This window comes from Pyrus communis, chromosome 3, assembly GCF_963583255.1.
Source record: "Pyrus communis chromosome 3, drPyrComm1.1, whole genome shotgun sequence".
Classification (NCBI taxonomy): Eukaryota; Viridiplantae; Streptophyta; class Magnoliopsida; order Rosales; family Rosaceae; genus Pyrus; species Pyrus communis.
In genome coordinates, this window is record NC_084805.1 from 24,047,511 (window position 1) to 24,066,087 (window position 18,577).

General features: G+C 37.7%; 1 pseudogene; it reads left to right on the forward strand.

Annotated features, from left to right (window-relative positions):
- Nucleotides 1-428: 428 nt before the first annotated feature.
- On the forward strand, nt 429-3,505 carry LOC137730341 (tryptophan N-monooxygenase CYP79A68-like; annotated as a pseudogene).
- The last annotated feature ends 15,072 nt before the right edge of the window (nt 3,506-18,577 follow it).

The window sequence follows — 18,577 nt, forward strand, 5'->3', positions numbered from 1 at the left end:
ATATTTACACTATAAATATAGAATATAATACTTGAACGTGATTGCATTACATTATCAACGTTCAGTTTATATACTAAACGATAACTTAGAATTTCCCTTTTAAAGTTATGCAGTACCTACAGATACAAAACAAAAATAAGAGAAAATAATGTTTAGGAAAGAAAATAAGTAAGCAATCCCATTCCCAATTGCATCTGTTAGGAAAGAGAGTGGCGGCAAAGCAATAAACACTGCAATAATAATTCTGATGAGTCCTTTCTAGTGTTTCATATAGTCCAAGTAATAAATATAATAAAAACAGCATCTTGTAAGCGGGGGAGGCACTACACCAAAGGTTGAAATTTGTCAGATGGGGTTCTTATTGTACCCTTACTACAGTTACAAGACACCGTCTCAGACTTCAGACCCCCAAAAGTAATCTAATTCCAGAGACTTCAATTCCCTCCACCGGAAAAGGTAATTCGAACCTTCACTTCTTTCTTGCCCAGTTGCACTTCCAGTATCATACTCTTATCCTATTTTTCTATGTTTATTTAATATTTTGTGCAGTTTTGGAGGGATTGAATTGAAAATTAGTGTTCTTTCTTTCTTTGGTTGGTTCTTTTTTTATGTGGATGAGCCAACCGTTATCAAATTTTGGTTCTTTTGGATTAATTCCTTGATGGGTTTTTCTGGGTTTTCGGTTCGGAATTAGGAGCTGAATCGATTGGTTGATGGGTTTTTCCTTGTGGTATTTTTAGGTGGAGGTGATACTATAAAAGATAATCCAAGCAGGAATTGCAGAAAAGGCAACAAAGGTAAGAAGAAGGTAATTTGGCTCAATCCCTCGATAATCTGGAGGGTGCATTATCATCGATTTAAATAGTGTACCATGACTTGATGTACAAGTATAATTAATATACAAATAATACATAAAGGGAATGTTTTAATAATACAGGGAAATCTGGAAAGCATTATGAAACAGGAAACAATCTCAAGAGATCATGAATATATATCATCTTTTATGCTACAAGTGGCAGTTCTGGATCGATTCCTTGATAGGATTTCTTGTTTGATGATTTAGAGATAGGCCTTGGAAGTCAGTGATTGGAAGGAACAGTTGTTTGTGATTTGGAGAGGTTTTGTTGAATATACAGAGCTTCAGATTGATTGGTTGGTTGGTTGTGATTGGATTTTAGTAATAATCGCTGCTTTGGTGAGAGGTGTTGTATAGTGTAAACTTATCACCCACATTGGTTTGGTATTAGTTCATAAACTAAATACCAACAATTATTCCATTTCACATTTGAATCCTAACCATGAATATTCCAATTGCAATCTTCCTTGCATCAACTGCAATCTTTCTTTTCCACTTCATCAGGTTGAAAACCTGCAAACGAAGCAAAGAAATTCTCCCTCCAGGTCCAAGGCCATGGCCAATTGTTGGTTGTGTGCCACAAATGTGGAGGAACAGGCCAGCCTATAAATGGGTACATAGCATTTTGGAAGAATTCAACACGGACATTGCCTGCGTAAAATTAGGAAGTGTTCATGTCATCGCAGTGAAATCACCAGAAATTGTCCGGGAGTTTTTGAAGAAAAATGATGCAGTTTTTGCATCAAGACCTGTTACAATGGCCACCCATATTTTAAGCATTGGCTACGTGACCACAGGCGTTGTGCCTTGGGGAAGCCAGTGGAAGAAAATGAGAAGGGTCTTGATTGCTGATATGTTCAATCAGTGTAGGGTTCACTGGCTACTTGGTAAAAGAAATGAAGAAGCTGATAATCTTGTTAAGTTCCTATATAATCAGTGCTCAGTGAATCCGAATGGTTCAGTAGTGAATGTGAGAACTGCAGCCCTATTTTACTCAGGAGGTGTCATGAGAAGGATGATTTTCAACTCAAGGTACTTTGGCAAAGGGAGAGAGGATGGAGGGCCTGGTTTGGAAGAGGAAGAACACGTATCCGCTCTTTTGACCATGCTTTTGCATGTGTACGCATTCTGTGTATCGGATTATCTTCCGTGGCTTAGAGTGTTTGACATAGGCGGCCATGAGAAAAAGGTGAGAGATGCTTTGAAGATTACCAAACATTATCAAGACCCTGTTATAAACGAGAGATTACAACAATGGAGAGATGGGAAAAGGACGAAGCCTGCGGACCTGCTTGATGTTTTTCATTTCACTCAAAGATGCAAATGGACAGCCTTTACTCTCTAGTGAAGAAATCAAAGCGCAAATCACAGTGAGATATTCTTACCACCCTCGAATATTTCGGATCCTTTGTCAATGTTTAATTTCCTAAAAAAAATTGTGCGCTTATGTCAAAACTATGATTTATACGTATTTCCATTTAATGATTAATGTTTTGTTGTCAAAGTTGTGGTGTCGTCTCGATGTTTTGTTGATGTTTATTGGGCTAAAAAATTTCTCATGCCCTAATTTACGAAGATTTAAACTTTCATTTCATTTTTTGTCCAATTTAATTATATGAGTTCTAAATAGTAAAAATAAAAACTAGAACGTTCACAACTTTGAAATGCCAAGGCGTAATCATAAAATACTAGAAGCACATAAACATAACCTGACGATCCTATTTCTTATTGTTTACGTGCAGTCTAATTAGATTTTTGTCAAAAGAAAAATGGTTTCAATATTAGGAACTGATTGGAAATGGTTTTTTTTTCTTTTCTTTTTTGCATTTATATTTAGATCAAATTTGAAAATTTAAACTAAACAACCCTAAATGATTGAAAATTATGCAGACAGTAGTTTGAAACTATAATATTCATGGTATGTTTAATTCCATAAACTACTATTAGTCAGACTTAAAAAAGGAAATGGATACCATTTAATTCCCAAATTTAAAACCTATTTTGTAACCATTGAATAGGAACTGCAGCTTGAAACAGTGGATAATCCCTTCAATGCAGGAGAGTGGGCTCTATCGCAAATGCTGAACCAGCCTGAGATGCTTAAGAAAGCAGAAGAAGAACTAGATAGGGTGGTGGGAAAGCATAGGCTTGTTCAAGAGTCTGATATCCCTAAGCTCCCTTACATAATGGCTTGCTCAAGAGAAGCCCTTAGGTTGCATCCAGTTGCACCATTTAACCTACCCCATGTGTCTAATGCAGATGCTGTGGTTGCAGGCTACTTCATCCCAAAGGGGAGTGCTGTTCTCCTCAGTCGTTTAGGCCTCGGGCGCAATCCTGAAGTTTGGGAAAATCCATTGAGATTCAACCCGGAACGCCATCTGAATGGAGATGCTGATCAACAAGTTGAACTGGAAGAGCATGAGCTGAGATTCATTACGTTCTCTACCGGAAGGAGAGGATGCATGGGTGGTTCGCTAGGGACTACCATAACTGTAATGCTCCTCTGCAAGGCTTCTACAAGGGTTTACGTGGAGCATGCCACCTAATGTAGACAAGATTGACCTCACTGAGGCTCTATCTCTCTTCAAAGCCAACCCTTTGTATGCACATGCTAAACAGCGGTTGCCTGCAACTCTATACTTGGTTTAGTGACCATGCATAGATAATTTGCCGTTAATTAAAAAGTAATTATGGCGTATTTTTTATGCAAGCAATAAATGAGATGTTTATTATTATTATTATTATTTTGGAAAAACGATATTATTTACACTAAGGGGAGGGGATGAGTTTAGCCTCACAATGGGCTAGCATGACACGCCTCGACCCCGATGTTTGAAGGACAACAGGATGGCCATGTGCTGGCTGACACCCGAGGTGACGCAAGTCATTTCATGAATGCATATGCCGAGAACATGTAAAACATGCTTAACAATTACACGTAACACACAATATAATATCAAAAAACAAACCTTAACAAAATAATAGTAATAAGGTACGGGTCACTGGATCAAAGGAGAATATTCAACTGCCAACAATTTAAAAGTGATAATGTATGAACATGTTCACAGCATACTACTAATTCGAAATACAAGTGGAAGGGATATTGGAAAGTGCGATTACAAGAGATGTCCTACGTAGAAAGGACACAAATGCACTGATATGGAAATGCCTCATAGCTCAGATTGTATGCCTTGTTCCTAGGTGCTGAAAGAGGCGCAAAACAAAACATGAGTGGACCAAATTGATATATATATATATATATATATATGTAATACTAAAACAATTACTCTTCAAACGTACTAATCCCCAAGTTTTAGAAAACCTCATATAGTATAATAAGTAGTAGGTATTCGAAAAACCCTAGCATGCCATAAAACCTTCGTAAAACATATATCATATATAGTGTGCTTAGTAGTGATATCATAATCGCCTGAAGGCACATATATTATCCGCCTGAAGGCACATATATCATATGTCCAAAGGCACTACATCGCCTGCCCGAAGGCACATTGTATGAATATCCACTAAGTAAGCGTAGAAAATCATGAACATAATCTTTCCAAAATATATATCATCGGAGCTCAATAACTCAAACATCATATCATAAATCTAGGATTTACACAATCACACTTAAACAAGAAGTTTACAACAAACATATCAAAATTTCTTTTAGCTATTATATATCACTACATAACTACATGGAAAGAGAATGACAATTATTTTAAAGAGTCCGAAGCTACCAAGGAGGAAAAAAAAAGCCAAAAGCAAAAGAATATATTGCACAACAAGAATCACTTTCAAGCTAAAGATTTTTTCATTCCCACGTATGGTCCAACTCCACGTGAAGAATGACAACATGAAGTTTCGCATGGGCAGAAATCTACCACAAGCTGCATGACCTAGACTATGCATACCTATAGCAAGCACATCCGTTTATCTGAGAAGAACCAACATAAATTATTATTCCAAATTAAGTAGCAAACGAAAACCAAGCAGATTGCACAAACTCATGTTGAAAAATAAATGATTAATGGTTTCTTGATTGTTGTTGACAAATTGGTACCAGAAGAAGGCCTCAATGTGACAATGCTGCAGTTGATCCTCAATGTGACAATGTTGTAGTTGATCCTCAATTGAAAGCTTAAGAAATTATCATCCAAACGAAGAATGGGATAAACGGATGCTGAATAATAGAAGCCCAATTCTTAATAGAAAAAACCAACAATGAACAGTTTCACAGCATAGGTATACTTACTACCCCCATTATTTATCAAATTGTGTCATTTAGCAGCGCGGTCCTATAACCCCAAAATCCACTGTACCAATTTAGGCTGAGGGACAGACAGAGGCCCCGAAAAGAAAAAGGTAAAATGGCATGACCCATTTTACATATCTATATTATAGGGTTTGCATGGATCCCTGTAGGCTGTATCTCGTTGTTTGCCTGAAAATCCTTGGAGGAAATTCCAATTACACAATTTTTGCGGCAATGCTATCGGCCATATTAACTCTCACGGTCGACTCGTTTCCCATGGGTTGTTGTAAGAAACGTAGTCCCCAGCTTAATGTGTCAGCCTGTACTAATCACGACGTGCTAAAGAAGGTCACGGTGCGCACATGGGGTGATCTTTGAAATTGGACAACATGTTGTGCCTTAGATAAACGTTCTCTTATCAAACAGTCTGTAAAGTACTGTATCCATGAACAATAACTTATCGAACTAATTTTTGTCCCTTTTAGTAGGTACTAGACCGCTAATTACTGCTTCCTGTAACATTTCTAGGGATAGGCCTCTCCAGAGTGTACAGTGAGTGACAAATCCCAATCCCACAGCTCTGATCGTGGTACGACTATTGAACGCTTCATCAGCTGGCCTGCTCAAATATGTGGCATCGGTGGATTTGCTAGCATCTGATTTTATGAGCCCTTAATTGAAAGGCAACATAAAACTTCAGGTATGGGCTTATGCGGCAGTTGTCTCAGGTGCTGGAGGCATGTCCTTGTTGGCTAAATGGACCTAGAAAACAGCATTTGCAAAGTCACATCCTGCTGTTCGCGGTGTCATTCCACTCTCAAAGGCTTTTCAGCCCCCTGAAACTTAATTAAGTGCTCACCAGCAATAGTTGCAGCCAGAGCAGCCCTGTCGCCAACTGCATTTGCAAAGAACCTTCGGCCGCAACCCCTTCCGGCAAAAGTACTTGTAATCGGATCAATGGGCATGGCAGCCAATGTTCATTTAGGGATATGTAGAGAGAACACCAAAATATTCTCGCTATCTTAGTTCGCTGCAGCCGTGCATGCAGGTGTGCCATTCATAGCCATGCTCGAGGCGGAGAAAATTTTTTTTTTTTAAGAAAGGATTATTATGTTAAAAGTTACGATTTTAGCATGAATTCTATCATCGTTGATATAGACTTATAAATACCCTACCCCCGCCAACAATGCTTTGTCCAGTCAGTTGTGGTTAACCTTTAAGATCAAAATGAAACCTACCCCTAGTGACAACGGCCTATAAATGCCCATCCCCGATACCAAAGCTTCATATGGGCAACAACGGTCGACCTGTAGGATTAAAACTAAATCTACCCCTTATAAATGCCTTATACCTGACACCTATGGTTCGTACGGAAAACCTTACTTTGGTTGCTCATGAGATTAAAACTAAACCATACCCCTATAAACGCCTTATCCCCGACACAATTGGTTCATACGAGCAACAATGGTTGCTCATGAGATTAAAACTAAACCCTACTCCATATTGACATAGACTTGTATACGCTCTAATGCTTCAACCAGAGCACCAATATTAAGTGCAGGCAACAATGACGGACCCATGCACCCGGGTCCGTCTCATTTTTCGTGCACCGCCGTGTCTCGTGTTTCGCACCATTTTTTTTCTTTCGCTAAGCTTGGTCATTATACGTGCAAGGAGCATGCCCAGCTTTGCGTGCTCGTCTTGTTTTTTGCCTCGTTTTCTGTGCACCAAGCCCGCCTCATTTCGCATGCGCGGAAGTCCATCTGATTTCCTGTGAGCAAAATGCTCCTCGTTTTATTTGATCCCATATGTCAGAATTATATGAATTCAAGTGCACCTGCAAACAAGAGTTGCAGAGCTTTTGCTGGGGTTTACGGTTTACCCTACACACACACACACACGCACACTATATATATATATATATATATAAAATACTTTCTTCTTCCCCATGGGGAGGTATTTATATCGGAGTAAGAAAATATGTGGTACGACTAGAATAATTCAAATTTTGATTTATAATGAATTTTATAAGAGTTCTTAAAATCGATTGGAAAATGTGGGTTATCTAACTCAATAGTTTTTGTGAAAAATTGAAATTTTTAGTTTTAAGAAATATTTTGCATGGGAATCAACGAAAATGTTGAAAGACGTTTGGATGTGATTTTATCCTTTATTAGCTCCCGAAATTATTTTTCATTGATTTTTAAAGTGGAAAAATAGAAAAAATAATGAAAACTAATAGCGGGGCACCCAAAGAGATTTGTAGGTGTCCGAAATCTTGGGAATGTCCTAAATTAATTTTAGGAAACATGTGGTGCGAGTAGAATGACTTTAACTTTGGCTTATAACAAATGTTTTCTGAAAAGTGAAAACATTGAAATTTTTAGCTTTAGGATATATTTTGCGTCGAAGTTAAGAAAAATATTTGAAGATCTTTGGATGTGATCTTACCGTAGTTCCTAAAACTATTTTTTATTGATTGTTAAATTAAAAAATAGAAAAATATCTAGGCTTTAAATCATTGATTTCAAGTGTTTAAATATGAATTATAATAGATTTTGCACGAAAAAATATATTTTGAAGAACGCGAATATGATAGTTTTGTTGCAGTCATATTTAGAATAGGAATGTGATTGTGTAAATCCTAGTAGATTTAAGAATGTATCTTATATTCCTATTAGGAATTGATTACCTATTAAGAGTTGTAATCCTAAAGGGAAAGGTTTTTACCTATCCTACTACTATAGATAAAGATGCAATGGGGTGATACAAACACACCTCACAATTAAATCACTTTCTCTTCTCCCTCAATACCGCATGCCCCCTTTCTCTAATCCCTTAGATTAGTTCAATCAAATAGGCTTATAACACGTTATCAGCATGCTCTTGCCAGAAGCTGAGGAATTAACGGATCGTAGAAGAAGGCTATCTTCTACAAAATTCAAAGGCTTATATATGTTTTCTGCTAATCAGGTGCGCTTAAAGGAAGATATTTGAAATGTCCATGAAGCGCGAAAACATTCCCTATGATGCATGAACTCCTCTACGTTTATATTTTCCTTATGATATATATTGTTTGTTTCATGCATTACGCAATTATATTTGCTAATGTTTTTTTTTTATTTTATTTTTATTTTATTTTTTTATTTTAGGCAAAGCATATAAATAAATTAGAAGCAATTTAGGATTTTTCAAACCCTAGAGGAAAAAAAAAAGAAAAAAAAAACATTGGGCATGGTGCGGCACCACTGCCGCATCACCCATCTAGGCACCATCAGACCACCATTGGCCTGAAGCCCAGTTGAGTGGACCACACGACATCAGCTTTTGGGCTTGCTGTACTGACATAGACAACCCAGGCCTTCGGCCTGATTAATTATATAGGGCCCAAAGTCCCTTAAGCTTAACCAGGAAAGCCTGCAGCCTTCTTGGTCCGATGTCCTATGGTTCAAAACCTGCCTGAAGTAGTTTGTAGCCCATTGGGCTATGTCACACGCCCTGGTCCGATTCCCGCAACTTTGTCTGCTAGGTTGAAGTCTACCTCGACCTGGACCCAGCCTCGACTACGTTCCCCATGCGAACCTAAGGCCAGAAATCTGTTGGGCCTAACCCATGCCCCCCACTCAGCCCAAAGGCAATAGCTGCTGCTGTTGGGCTCCCTTACATATGGCCCGTGGGCTGCCTTTTCCAGCCAACCTAAGCCCAAATCATTTTTGGGATTTTTTTTTTCCGACCAAATGCTATTATTTAGCATTCTAAATAATTTTAACCCGAATGTTATTATTATTTTTGCTTCTACAATCGACCCTGTATTGCCCAATTTATTGAATTAATTAAAAATGACCTAGAGTTTATTAATCTGATAATTAATCCAAAATTATTGACTTGAAGATCACCTTTGGACATTAACGATTCAATAATTTATTTTTATACTTTGAACCGTTGGCATACTTTCATAGTAATGAAACTCTCACACTTGAGTTCCCGAAGAAACTTAAATCCACTGCACTTAAATCAGCAGATTGCATTATGTGTTTCTTGCAGGAACCTCTCCTTATGAATTAATCATTCATAAAAACTAATTTGAGCCTGTAGTTTCAAAATTAGTGCCTTTGAAACTTGAAGTTTTCATTCAAAACATACGACATGAAACGTATAGTTTTCATGCATAAATTAAACTAATACATGTCTATAGAACATGTATCTTCTATGATATATGTTTATGGCTTACCATATGACTAATCACGTTTTCTTTGTACCCTCTGTTATAGGGACATGTCGAACTTGAACAAACTCGATTTCACCGCTCTAGAAGTCTCCGGAAGAAACTATCTGAAGTGGGTTCAAGACCTGAAGCTCCATCTCACTGCAAAAGGAATTAGATCCACCATCGAGGAACTGAATGATGCTAAACCCGTCGATGAGGCTCAAAAAGCTACTGCAATTATCTTCATTCGAAGACACATCCATGATGCACTGCAGATTGAGTACTTCGCTGAGGAGGACCCACGCACCCTCTGGCTTGCTCTGGCCGACCGTTTTGATCACCAGAAAGATATCTACTTGCTTGAAGCAAGACACAACTAACAGCATCTTCACTTCCAGGACTTTTAGTTCGTGAATAAGTACAACCTTGAAGTTTGTAAAATCCATTCACTGCTAAAATTTTGTAAAGTGGAACTAACCGAATCAAATCTTATGGATAAGACCTATTCAACCTTCCATGCCACCAATATTGTCCAGCAGCAACAATATAGGGCACATAAATTCACCAAGTTTTCGGATTTGATCTATGTTTTACTTCTAGCTGAGAAATAAAACCAGCTTTTGATGAAAAATCATCAAGCTTGATCGATTGGCTTGAAAGCCACGCCTGAAGTGCATGCGACCAATTATAGCAGCCATAAACGATGAAAAAACCATCGTAGTCGTGGCAATGGGTAGCAAGCCTAACCACGAGCCCAAGGTCAATAGAGTGCCACAACTAAGGGAGAAAATGTGAACCAGCAGCGTCCACCACTTGCCTCTAAGACCCCAAACTTCAATAACAAGGAAAAAGCTCCCGTTCAACATGTTTCCACTGAAATGGACATGTGTTACCGTTGTGGATCAAAGGATCATTGGTCACGCGTATGCCGAGCTTCCCTCGAGGCTATTGCTAAGTATCGTTCTCGTCGCGATGCTAACTTTGTACATATGGAACATCCAGAATATGAGACTACATAAATGGAGATATCGAATTTTCAAGAGGTGTCAACTTCTGTGGATGAATAAATTAGACATGTTTTTAGAGTGTTTACCCCTAATGGCCGAACGTACTAGGAGTGGCTGGCCTCTCTCCCCTATTTTTCTAGGTTTATGGTTTAATTTTGAACAATTTTTCTAAGTATTTGGAATAATTTGTTTGGTTTTGATTTGTTTTGAATTATGGATTTTTATTTGATGGATATTATTTTCTTGAATTGCTTAAATTGAATGAATGGAATTATATTTATGCAAGTGACCAATTTAATCAATTTATTTTTAAGTATGTCTAGTGGAGAAATTAGTTGTCTGATAGATAATGCAACCACGCACACCATCTTACGTGAATGACATTATTTTACTAACTTAATACCTAAGAAAGCTCATTTGACAACTCTCTCAGGCCTATCCAACATGATTGAAAGATATGGAAAGGCCCGTATCATGTTGTTCAATGTTACTATCTTAACCATTAAGGAGACACTCTATTCTCCATGTTTCGGAAAAACGTTGCTGAGCTTTAGGGATATTCAAGATAATCAATATTGAAACCACTGAAGATAATGTTTCTGAATTTCTTTGTATCACTTCGTACGAATATGACCAGAAGCGTATTCACGAGAAGTTGGAACGTCTGTTGAGTGGGTTGTACATCATAACCATTCGCGACATAGAAGCCTACAGTGTGGCTGGCCTTATGCCTGAGTTTCAGAGCACTCTACTACTTTGACATGACCGTTTGGGACATCCTGGACGTGACATGATATGCTGTATCCTCAAATCATCATCATATGGGCATCAGTTACCTCTCTACATTGGATTTCTGCCATGCAAAGCATGTTCTTTAGGGAAGTTGAATACTCAACCCTCATATACAAAGATTATTCATGACCCTCCTAAGTTTCTTCAAAGGATTCAAGGGGACATTTATGGACCTATCCAACCAACATGCAAAACATTTAGATATTTTATGGTGTTGGTTAATGCATCGACACGATGGTCATATGTTTGCTTATTGTCCACATGCAACGCTACATTTGCTAAACTCTTAGCACAAATTATTAAGCTAAGGGCTCACCACCCTAATTATCCGATTAAGTCGATTCGATTGGATAACATTGGAGAGTTTACGTCATAGACTTTTGACGATTATTACATGTTAATATGGATTGATGTAGAACATCTTGTACCCTATGTTTACACGCAAAACAGCTTGGCAAAAGCTTTCATATAATGCCTTCAATTGATAGCTCGAACTTTGGTTATGCAAACCAAACTACCGTTATTTGCCTAGGGCTATGCAATACTGCACGCAGCCATGTTGGTCCACCTAAAGCCCCACCATTACTCAACCACATTTACTGTTATAATTGGTCACTAGATATGAGCCCGACGTCTCTCATTTAAGGGTGTTTGGGTGTGTAATTTATATGCCAATAACGCTGCCACTACGTATCAATATGGGTCCTTAGAGAAAAAATGGGAATCTATGTCGGTTATGATTCACCATCAATTGTTCGCTATTTGGAACCCTTGACAGAAGATCTCTTTACCCCATGTTTTGCAGATTTTCACTTTGATGAGATAGTTTTCCCATTGTTAGGTGGAGATAAACCTGCTAACGTTCCCGTAGAACGCCGCGAATTATCGTGGTATGCTCCCATTATGTCTCATTTAGATCCCAACATTACCCAGTTTGAAACTAAGGTGCGAAGAATTATAGATCTTCAGAGCATTGCTTGAAGCATGTTGGATGCTTTTAATGATCTAGCAGATGTGACAAGATCACATATACTCGTTACAAACGCACATGCAAGGATAGATGTACCTCACGTACATCAACAACCCGCATGGGAAGGCCAGACCTTCCTCGAAGGTGGGGAAGCCGCACCTTTCATGCGGCAAGGTACATTGGCGGCTAGCTAATCATCTGTTCTGACCCTGAAGGGTGGCAGACCCATTGGTTCAAAGGATTCATAACCCCGGAAGAGGAAAATGGCACCAACTAGTGACCCTAGTTTGAATTCGACCATCGCTCACTCATCTGTTCAAATGCATGAGGTTATTCTAGATTACGGTAATGTTTTAGATGAAACATATCGGCCTCCTAAGAATCGCAATATTTCAGTCCATTACGCGGTATTGGATGAGGTTTGGACTTGGAATGAGATGATCGTCAATGATGCATTTGCATACTCAGTACCTACTGACATCATGCTTAGCGATGACATTGAACCACGTTCCGTCGATGAATGCCGACGTAGAACCAATTGGTCAAATTGGAAACAAGCAATCCAGGTCGAACTCGATTCACTTGCGAAACGTAAGGTGTTTGGGCTCGTAGTTCCTACTCCTCCATATGTAAAGCCTATTGGTTACAAGTGGGTTTTTGTGAGGAAGCGTAGTGAGAAGAATGAAATAGTGCGTTACAAAGTACGTCTTGTAGCGCAAGGCTTCACTCAGCGCCCTGGAATTGATTACGAAGAGATGTATTCCTCCGTAATGGACGTTATAACGTTCTGCTACTTAATCAGTTCGGTAGTTTTCAAAAAACTAGATATGCAGCTTATGGACGTGGTGATCACGTATCTTTATGGGGATCTAGATACGGCGAAATATATGAAAGTTCCAGAAGAACTTCCATTGACTAGTTCAAATAGTTCTAGACCACGAAACATGTCACATCCTGGCCTGGGAGGGACCATTTCCCTGGCCTCGCTCCATCACCGTAGCACGATATTGTCCGCTTTGGGCCCCGACCACGCCCTCACGGTTTTGTTTCTGGGAACTCACACGAGAACTTCCCAATGGGTCACCCATCCTGGGAGTGCTCTCGTGCGCTACTCGCTTAACTTCGGAGTTCCTATAGAACCCGAAACCAGTGAGCTCCCAAAAGGCCTCGTGCTAGGTAGGGATATGAATATACATATAAGGATCACTCCCCTGGGCGATGTGGGATGTCACAAAACATTATCTCAATAAGGTTGAGGAAGTTACTCTACGGATTGAAACAATCTGGACGGATGTGGTATAACCGTCTGAGTGAATACTTGACAAGTTAGGGTTATGTGAACAATGAATTGTGCCCATACGTGTTAATAAAAAAGTCACATTCTGGATTTGCAATCGTTACAGTTTATGTTGATGACATGAACCTTATCGGAACTCCCATAGAGCTTGAGGAAATTGCTAAGCATTTGAAATCAGAATTTGAGATGAAATAACTTAGGAAAACTAAGTATTGCCTCAGCCTGGAGATTCAACATTGTTCAAATAGAATCCTGGTACATCAATCGAACTATACTTATAAGGTGTTACATCATTTTAATGAGGATAAAGCGAAGTCTTCGACTACGCTTATGGTTGTTCGGACTCTAGACGCTAAACGATATCCTTTTCGTCTAAAGGAGGATAAGGAAAAGATTTTGGAACCCGAAGTTCCTTACCTAAGTGCAATTTGTGCTTTATTATACTGGTTCAATGCACTAGACTCGACATTTCCTTGCAAATCTATTGGCTAGATACATCAACGCGTTTATATGCAGACACTAGAATGGTGTTAAAGAGATTTTTCACTACCTCAAGGGTACAATGGATTTGAGCTTGTTTTATACCAGTGAATCTTCAAGTGTTGCTACCCCTTATGGTACTTGAATTGATTCCCGCCTCATTGGTTACGCAGATGCTGGATATATGTCTGACACACATAGGGCACACTCTCAAATAGGCTATGTCTTTCCATTGGAGGCACCGCTATATCTTGGAGATCTATTAAGCAAACGTTAGTTGCAACTTCGTCGAATCATGCTGACGTTCTTACCCTGCATGAGGCATCACGTGAATGCTTTTGGCTGAAAGAAGTCATGGAACACATTCGAAGCACTAGTGATATTATATTTGTCGTTGACCTTCCTACGACGATCTTTGAAAACAATGTAGCATGTATCGAGCAGTTAAAAAAGGGATACATCAAGATAGACAACACCAAGCACATAGCGCCAAAGTTCTTTTACTCAACCACAACAGTAGCATCAGAACATTGAAGTTAAGCAAATTTGTTCCCAGGACAACCTAGCCGATCTCTTCACCAAGTCATTGCCCAAGTCTATTTTTCAGAAGCTCGTCCAAGGAAATGGTATGCGTAAATTATCTAAGTTGAATCGCTTGTAGTTCTCTTATTTAGAAGTTATGTCTAACTCAGAGGAAGTATCCTGAAGCTACTCACTTGATCTTAATGTACTCTTTTTCCTACGATTAGGAGCATTTTTCCCACTGGGTTTTTGCTACCTAACGAGGTTTTAATGAGGCACCCATCCTGGGATGAACATACTCCATTGAGTTCACTACTTTCGTCCCGTTTGACGTTTATTTTAGACATTATGCATTCTTCTTACTTTTCTCTTTAGTTTATGGGTTTTCCTCATACCTTGGGTTTTACCATAGCGAGCTTTTGTGAGTTGTACTACCAATGCATACTTTCTTAAAATTTGAGATTCATGTTCACCCGTTGTGCCGATGACTTCATTAACTATTCCACTTTCTCTGCTGAAGATCTGATGCGATGGTTTGTTGAGTATTTACACACTTAAGGGGGAGTGTTACAGTAATATTTAGAATAGGAATGTGATTGTGTAAATCCTAGTAGATTTAGGAATGTATCTTGTATTCCTATTAGGAATTGATTACCTATTAAGAGTTGTAATCCTAAAGGGAAATGGTTTTACATATCCTACTACTATAAATAAAGGCACAAAGAGGTGATACAAACACACCTCACAATTAAATCACTCTCTCTTCTCCCTCAATACCATTGACCCCCCTTCTCTCTCTAATCCCTTAGATTAGTTCAATCAAATAGGCCTACAACAAGTTTGTTGTTATGGTAAGAAAGTAAAAGAAAAAAAAAAAACTGAAAAAAAAAAAAAAAAAAAAATGAAAAGGGAGGGATCGGTACTAAACTAGCGACTTTATCTGAATACAGTCGCTACTTTCTAGTGAAACTCTTCAAGGATGATCGGGATACAATCGCTACGTTCATAGTGACATCTTTCAATGATGATCGGTATCAAAGTAACGATCGTATCATTTTCTCTTCTTTTTTTTCCCTTTTTTATTTTTTCCATTGATTTTTTTTCCTACATTGCTTTATTTAGATTCAAATCCCTTTACATTTGGATTTAGATTTATATGCTTGTTTTTGAAAATTTTGACATGAATTATAAGAAAATTTTCACCGAAAATACATTTTGTAGAACATAAAGATGATAGTTTAGTGTTGTTGTATGGGAAAAACGAAAATTTAACAAAAATAAAAAATAAAACATAAAATTAATAGTTTAGGCTTAGGGAGATGAGCTCAAACTCATGCCAATACCCAAATTCATGCCATCAGGAAGGCCCAAGGCATAGTAGAGCAATGGAGGTCCATGAGGTTTAGGGTTTATTAGTGTGTGAATAGTAACAGGGGAATACTATAGTAGTGGGCGATAAAAATAAAACCCTGAATTTTGAGCGTTTCAACTCACGACGCATTCGAATTTTTTCCCACTGATGCCTAAATCAGCCCTGGCGTTTACCATTGCTGCTTCAGTGCTAGGACAAGGCATTGGCTTCAGAGCAGAGCGGTACAGCCTCAAGGCTGTGGCTTCCAAAACATTGCCTCTGACGACTGAAACCTCCGTTGGTGAGGTGATACGATAAAATAAAACCCTAGATAGGATACCTTGTATTCCGTGTTCCACAAGAATTGTATTAACACTTAAAAATTGGATTTTGTCAATTCATTTGTTATAACTCTATATCTACATGACACATCACAAGTTTTTAGCTTCAAGGATTAGAATTCCTAGAAAAATATGTATAAAAAACGCCAACTTACATTTAGTTACGTGAAACAAAGAATCTTCAGACCCATTTTTTATTGCAAAGACACATGATGAACATAAAACGGGTGGACTAGCGTGCACATTACCTAATATTAAAAGCACAAATAATTTCTATGAACTAGGGGTACAACTTGGGTTGGACAAATCCAAACCCGCTCATGTCCAATTCAATTTTAAACCTGAACAAGTGGGTTTTTTTTTTTAATTATAACCCGCCTGAAGCCAACTCAATTTCAACTCGTTCATTGATTGTATTGAGTTGGGTTGATAATTTGCCCGTCCATCCCCAACCCTACCTAACCCGATTAACCAACCCAATCTAATTAGATTGTAGCCCATGTCAATTAATGTTCATACTACATGCAAGTGTGCCAAGTCCAAAAACCAACACCCTTTCTAATAATTTTTAACAAATTACCCTTTATAATTACTTAAGCTTTTAGGGAATAACAGGCTTTGATTAGTCAGCCTATATTCGTAGTCTCTAAATCCTAAAGCTTTATAGTAGATTGATTTATGAAATTAGAGTTAGCTAGATTTGATGCTAATTGGCTTAATTGTTTTTGGAATTCTTTGAAACTAAGTTGTTACAAGATTAAACTTGAAAAAGTTGGGCAACCTAAACTAAACCCAAGTAAACCCTAACTCAATTAAACCTGAGTCCAAATGAACCCGAATGAAACCCAACCCGAACCAGAGCCCGAGTTGTAAAAATTGGGTTAGAATTGAATTGACTTTCCAACCTGCCCGAGTTACACCCCAACTATGAACTTATGAAACCTTTCACAAAAGAGTTTGTTATTTGCAACGAAATATTAATTTACCACCAAGCAGATAAAAGAAAATTCAAGCCCGATTTTATTCCAACTTGAATAAATATGGGGCATAGACATTCAAGTTTACAAATTTTTATATAAGTGATGTCCTTTTTTTTTTTTTTTTTTTTTTTTTTTTCAAATGAAATGATAGGGGCTTTATTATGATTTTTTTTAGTACATTGATATTTTTACACTAGGAGGAGAGAGAGTTCGGTTAAGCCACACAATGGGCAACCTAATTTGGTAACAACTTTGCCATCCATGAGATTCGAACCTAAAAACTCTCACTTCCAAGTGAAGAGGAATATCACCAGACCGTAGTATCAAGTGGCTATGATACTAAAAATATTAAAAATTGATACAATCTTCATCAACTAGAACATTTTGGATAAAATTCAAGAAGTCCTTAATCCAAAGAAACTTCAACAAAACATAAAACATCAACTTGACCAAACTAGTTGTCATTAATATCCCCCTATACAAATGTTTTGTAACCAGATTTAATGAACAATCTGAATTTACGTATAACAAAATACGAAAATTTACTATGTACAGTATATAATGTGTACCACAATTTTATATTGTTAGAAAATTCTCAAAATATAATCAACTTCAGAGTTGAATTCAAGTTTATATATAGTTATCGAAATTTATAGTTTGACCTCAATATTAGATTTTGAGGAGTAAATAATTTGGTATCATAAAGTTGTTTCTTCGTTAGAGAAAAATGTTTGACTTTTTACATGTAAGAACTTATTTCTCCTTACAATCAAATTACAATATGACACATGTGCGCATAACAATTTTTTTTTTTTTTTTTTTTTTTTTTTTTGCTTTGAAATTTTTAAATATATGTGAGGCCATGATTTGCCAATAAAAACAGAAATGACTCCTTACTCGTATATGTCAAACAAAATTCTTCTATAGACAAGCATCCTTCCCTAAATGTAAAGAGAAATAAGTGTGTGTAGTAAATGTAAGCTTTGAGCAGTCATATTGTTCAAGGGCAATCGTATATAGAGTCAAGTCCCTTTCTTGTGTAACTATCTTGTTCATTTCTTCACACCAAAGACCCTACCTTCACCAAACCTTACAAAACCATAGCCAACTAATAATACCAAAACAACGTGAGAATTATATACTAACGTGATTGATGATTGAATTCTCAGCCTGTAAACTGCAAGGCCGGACAAAAAAGTGATTAGGTACAGAGACTACACAGCATAGACACACTACATATATAATGGCCAGCATCTGTATTTTGTAGTAAACAATTGCCAAGATTTGTTTAATTAATATTTCGATTAAACACTAAACGTACTGAGGAGTAATGCACTAAAATTACAATATTTGTTTCCCACGCTAAAGTTCCAGTCATATATGGATCTTGTTTCCACAATAAATTCAGCCTCCAAGTTCCAATTTCTGAGTGAATACAATCGTTCTTTTTAACCTACTGTATCTGGCCTCAAACTTTTTCCTTCTCTTTTGATGAAAATTAAAGTACAATATTGATTGT